The sequence below is a fragment of the Balaenoptera borealis genome (assembly GCF_965194805.1).
Source record: "Balaenoptera borealis genome assembly, chromosome: 12".
NCBI classification, from domain to species: domain Eukaryota; kingdom Metazoa; phylum Chordata; class Mammalia; order Artiodactyla; family Balaenopteridae; genus Balaenoptera; species Balaenoptera borealis.
The window spans coordinates 60993436-60999704 of record NC_138869.1 but is presented as its reverse complement, the minus strand read 5'-3'; positions in this window follow the sequence as shown (position 1 = coordinate 60999704).

The following is a 6269-nucleotide window of genomic DNA, read 5'->3' as shown; positions in this document are numbered from 1 at the left end:
TATGACCCATGTTCCCCAGAGGGCTACAGCTACTTTCCTGTGGTAATATATAAAGAGAAGAGACCTCGGATTTTTGGTTCACTCTGTTTAATGTCACAATCAAAGTGTCATTGTGACTCACTAGCTTGAAGAGATATCTGCACCCCCACTTTCATTGCGGCAGCATTCACACCAGCCAAAACATGCAAACAACAAGCCTAAGGGCCCATCCATGGGGGAATGGATACATGAAAATTGGCATATATACAATTTAGCCATAAAAAAGAAGGAAATCCTGCCTTTTGCAACAACATGAATGGACCTTGTGGGTATTATACATTTAAAAAAAATTTTATTTTATATTGGAATATAGTTGATTAACAATGTTGTGTTAGTTTCAGGTGTACAGTAAAGTGAATCAGTTATACATATACATGTATCTATTCTTTTTCAAATTCTTTTCCCATTTAGGTTATTACAGATTATTGAGCAGAGTTCCCTGTGCTATACAGTAGGTCCTTGTTGGTTATCTATTATAAACATAGCAGTGTGTACATGTCAATCCCTAACTCCCAATCCATCCCTCCCCCTCTCCCCGCTGGTAACCAGAAGTTCGTTCTCTAAGTCTGTGAGTCTGTTTCTGTTTTATAAATAAGTTCCTTTGTATCATTTTTTTAGATTCCACATGTAAGTGATATCATATATTTGTCTTTCTCTTTCTGACTTATTTCACTTAGTATGATCCTCTCCAGGTCCATCCATGTTGCTGCAAATGGCATTATTTCATTCTTTGTAATGGCTGAGTAATATTCCACTGTATATATGCACCACATCTTCTTTATCCATTCCTCTGTTGATAGACATTTAGATTGTTTCCATGTCTTGGCTTTTGTGAATAGTGCTGCTATGAACATTGGGATGCATTATCCTTTCGAACCATGTTTTTCTCCAGATATATGGCAGGCATTATCTTAAGTCAGACAGAGAAGGACAAATACTGTATGATCTTACTTATATGTGGATCTAAAAAGCAGAACTCACAGAAATAAAGAAAAGAATGATGTTTGCCAAGGGCTGGGGGGTGAGGGAAATGGTCAAAGGGTACAAGATTATAAAGGGTTCAGTTACAAGATGAATAAGCTCTGGGGATTCAATGTATGGCATAGTGACTATAGCTAACAATACTTTATTATATACTTGAAAGTTACTAAACAGTAGATCTTAAATGTTCTCACCACACATACAAAAGTAGTAATTATGTGATGTGATAGACATGCTAACTAACTTTATTGTGGTAATCATCTTGCAATATATTCATGGACCAAATCATCAGGCTGTACAACTTAAACGTACACAGTGTTATATGTCAATTATATCTCAGTAAAGCTGGGGGTAAAAACACATGTTAGAAAAAAACCGAAGTACCATTGAGTAAAACTTTCTCCTGCATATGTAACAATAGCTGTACTGAAATTTACCTCCTTTGTCAAATCTTCAATGAAAAAATGGACCTGGTGAACATCATCAGTGGACAATAGCAGGCCCAAGGAGAAACAATCCAGATATGAAGGGTCTCCTGGTAGAATAGACCACTGATGAGATATTGCTGCCAAAAAATAGAATTTTAATCAGATGAAGTTTTCATATATAGTTACCATTTTGTTGGAAATACAAGGGTCAGAGAATCATGTTATCACCACAGGAATGCAATCAGAAAAATCCAGAACCTGGAAAACTAGACAGAATAAATGCTCAGACTTCTTCAATAAATGGCGAGGGAAAATAAAAGAGGGAAGACTTCTAAATTAAGAGAATTAAGAAAATCAACTAGATGTGTGAGACTTTTTTGGACCCTGATTCAAATAAACCAACTGTAAAAAACAAACAAGAGGAACAACAAAAACTTTATGAGCCAATCAGGGAAGCAAGCCTGGATATTTCATATTATGAAGAGATTACTGTTGATTCTATAGGTGTGATATATATATATATTATATATATATTATATATATATATATTATATATATATATATATTCCTTATCTTTTTGGGCTATGTATGGAAATAATTGTGGATTAGTTGCCGGGATTCCTGGGGTTTGTGATAGAGAGGATGGTTAGGGATTTACAGGATGAAACAGGAGCAGCGTGAATTAATGTTTGGTGTAGCTGGAAGACAGATACATGGGGGTTCACTGCTCTCTACTTTCGTGTATGTTTGCAAATGTCCATAATTATTTTTGAGTTAATTAAAAAAATCTTTCAAACAACAAGGTCCTGTATAGCACAGGGAACTACATCCAATCTCCTGGGACAAACCATAATGGAAAAAAATATTAAAAAAGAATGTATATATGTGTATAGCTGAGTCACTTTGCTGTACAGCAGAAATTAGCACAACACTAAATCAACTATAGTTCAATAAAAATAAAATAAAAATTTAAAAATCCTACAGAAAAAAAATCTTTCATTTGCAATGCACTTGTGTTTACCACTACATATCATGTTATAAAATTAGTAATTAATTATGCCTACTAATACTCGGAGCTACTCAACGGTTTGCAAAGCAGTTAAGTTCATTCTCTCCTCCCTCGCCCCGGATGATATTCAGCGAGGCAGGCGTCGTTCGAATCCTCACTTCACAGATGAGCCAAGGCAGCTAGTGAGCAGTGGTCCAGGTCTAGACTTTAAAGTCCTCCAATCCCAAATTCCGGGCTCCTCCCCCTAAACCGAGGAGCTTTACGAAGGAGGAGGGGAAGTGGGATGCGGGATGCAGAAGCGGCAGCGCCTGTAACGAGGCCCTGCTCGGCTGGGAGAGCTTTACTTGCCGCGGCCGCCAGATGGCGAAGGCTGTCCGCCGCCCGGACCCCGCAGCCTCCTCGGAACCGCTGCAGGAGCCACCGCCAAGAGCGCGGCGCCAACAGTGCGAGGAAATCTGGTCCAGCCTGGGGTTACAGAAGTTCCTGTGCGCGCCCCGCTGCCTTCACGAGAACTTCTAGAAGGACGCTAAGGACTTTTTAGGGAGATGAGGAAAATTTAAATGGCCGGGGGTGGGGGTGGGTGTTCACATTCTGCTGCCCCAAATAAGCAGAGATCCGGCGCTTCGAGGGCGGCCAGAGGTCCATCAGAAGTCGGGCATTTTGGGGACCACCTCCAAGGGCCTGCTCCGTGTCTGGCGCAGCAACATCCTTCCCTCGGTGACTCGATGCGTCCTCGGCGACACGCAAAGGACTCCTAGGGCCGAAGGAGAAAGGGGGAGAGGGTGGAGGGGTCTCCAGAAGTTTACTTCTTTTAAGCTGTAATAAGGAGAAATTCAGTGACCACCAAGGTCAGAGTCCCCATCATGTTTAAAAAAAATGTCGTAGCTTCAGGCTGCCCACCAACCGCTCAGCTCACGGGCGGGGAAGGAAATCCAGCTCCTGCGGGTTCGGGCTGGCGGAACCCATGAGAACGCCAAGTGCAGGCGCTGCGCCCAGGCGTCCGCGAAGCGCAGGAGGGACTCCGACCCTCGACGAAGACCGGCGCAGGTGGACGGATTCCGCGGGTTCGAGTATCCCGGGGGCTAGACCGGGGAAATTCATGCACTCGAAAGCTTAAACCCGAGGGATGGGGAGTTCACATAAGGGGACTCGATCAGGCCCACCAACAGAGTTTTGCAAATTGCCTTTTAAAAGTGTCTCCCGATGATGCCGAAATCTCCGCGCGGTGAAAAGCCAAACTCTAGGAGCCGGCTGGCAGCTGGGCGGGGGGACATCGTGGCGCGAGCGGGGAAGGGGAAGCGTCCAGGCCAGTGGAGAATGAGTGATTTTAATTTTTGTCCCCACTGGAGGCTCAATTTCGATTAGGGACAGGAGGGAATTTTTTATTTCGGAGCGTTTCCATAACACCTGCAGAATTAAAAACAACAACAAGAACAAAAGAATAAACAACAAAAAAACCAGGCATCGTACCCGCCCCCCCCCCCCCCTTGTTTGGTTCAGAAAGAAGGAAGAGCCTGCAGAGGAAAGGGAGGATCGTGAGTCTGCCTTTACACTCAGGTTGAAAGTTAATCAGAGGCGGCTGGAAAGGAAGGAGCCTGGACCAAAAGCTGATCTGGAGCCTTGAAACTCCCCTTTGAGGAGTGGGGATGTGCATTGTTGCTGACTCCGAGCGGGCTCCAAGCCCCGGCCCTGGTTTACAGACTGAGAGTTTGGCTGCACCTTCCCCTCTTCCCCTATTTCTTTCCAGATTCTTCTTGCCTTTCCCAGTGGGTGGCTCCCCACCCCACCCCCCAGGATAGCTACCCCTCACCCCAGCGCTTCTGGGCTTCAGCACCCTGGAGGAGGAATCCCGGGGCAGCGAGGAGCGAACTCGTGCGGAGTGGGGGGCGGGGAAGGTCCAGCTCCGAGTTCTCCCCAAAGCAGAAAAGACTTCCTGGGGCTACGAGTGGAAGGCTTTTTTGTTTGCCTTCCTTTTAAAAACTCAGACAACCAAAAAGTGTTTGGCGATGTAAAGGACACGCGTGGAAAATGACAAAAAATAGTATTTCCAAGTCAGAGTCGTGTCCTTTTTGCACTTCTTTTTCCTCTTTCGTTGCAGTTTGTCTAATTGCATATTTCTGTTTGGGGCTAGAACGGAGGCGAACCAGCGACCCCCCAAGCCGGTGCTCCCCCACCCAGACAGCCCTCGCCCTCGCGCCCCAGCACAGGGAACGCCGCCTGCCAGGGCGCAAACGCTGGGACTCCGGCGGAGAATGTAAACAAACGGGGCGCCGAGTCCTTGATCTTTATTTAAATAGAGGCTTGTTTATCGGTGTCATCCTAGGAGGATTAATTAGATACATCTCTTCACAATTTGGTGTCTGACACTCCATCGTAGGAATGCCTTATCACAAGGTGTTAATTGGGGCCACTCAGCCACTTACGTTTCTATTAAACACTGTGAGGGACTTTTCACAAGTACCAGGTTCTTTTTACTGTACGGTGCAAAAATATACAGGACTGGAAATAGACTGGGGCCAGTGTCTGCTTTATCCCGGAGGTGATTAGCGTTTGCTGTCTTTCTAGAGGGCAGAAGAGGAGAACACCGTTTCGAAATTCCATCGCATCTCCCAATACGCTCGGGTTCCTTGGGGTTGGGGCGGGGGGCGCGCAGACCAGGTTAGGGGGCTCCTAGTCCTCCTCCCCCAGTCTGAGTCTGTCGTCCACAGTAAACACACATAAACCAAATTTCAAGGCTTTCGCTTCCAGCTCCAGTAAAATTCGGGGCGGTTTGGGCAAAGCGTTTTCAACAGGCATCGTCGGAGACGCGGGGCTAGAGTCCGAGACCCCAAGGTCACAGGCGACGCGAGAAGGACTCGGAACCGGGAAGGGCGGTGGGAACTGGAAACCGCGGAGAAGCGAGGTGCGAGCTCGCGGCGGCCTTAATTGGGCGCAGAAGGGGAGGAGGGCCGGGCCGATCGCTCGCCTCCCAGAACTAATCCTCTTAGCAGCTGCATTTCCGCGCCACGCGGTTAGCAGAATGACACTCCCGGCCAGACCTTTACCCCGGGAGCGTCGGGAGGGGGCTGGAAAGGATTGCAAGCCGGGCCAGAAGCCGTCTGCAGATAAGCGCGGCGGGATGTCTGGCTGGGGGACAAAGGGCCCTTCGTCGCACTCCTTGGTTTAACTCTTCCGCGGGCCCAGGCCCCTCCCGCGGATTGAGAGCCGAAAAAGCGGAGCTGAAAGCTAGGCAACCGGCTCCCCGGCCGCTGCTCGCAGAGCTGTGTTGCGCTCCCGCCGCATCCCCAGCGCCCCGGCCCGCAGCTGCCCCCGCGGCGGCGTCCGGGGCTCCGGGAAGAAGGAAGCCGCAGGTGGCAGCGGGAGCGGGAGTAGGGGCGGCCCGCTCCCACCTGGCCTCAGGGATCCGGAACTCGTGGGCGCCCAGAGGGCCGCGAGGGTGCCCGGGGAGCCAATGTGGGTCCGGGGATGGGAGACCCCAAGGAGGTCTAGGAGAGGCCCGGACGCCAAGGGCTGGGGGTGGAGGTTTCCTAGGCTCCTATCAAGCCTGCTGTGGGCAATCTTGCATCTCGGCGGCAACCCCCCTCCCCCTCCCCAGCTCCAATCCCCATTGTCCAGACTTCCCAGTGCGGTGAGGAAATAACCCCATTCATCTTCAAGGAAAAAAGATAAACAAGAGCATCCCCACCCCCTCAACGAAGACACTGTCCACTTAGAGATTCTAGAGGCTTACTTGGGGTGGGGGAGTGGGTTGGTGGGACAGGGTTCCTGCTGGAGGAGGGTGGGGGAGGAAGCAAACTAAAATTTTTGAGACA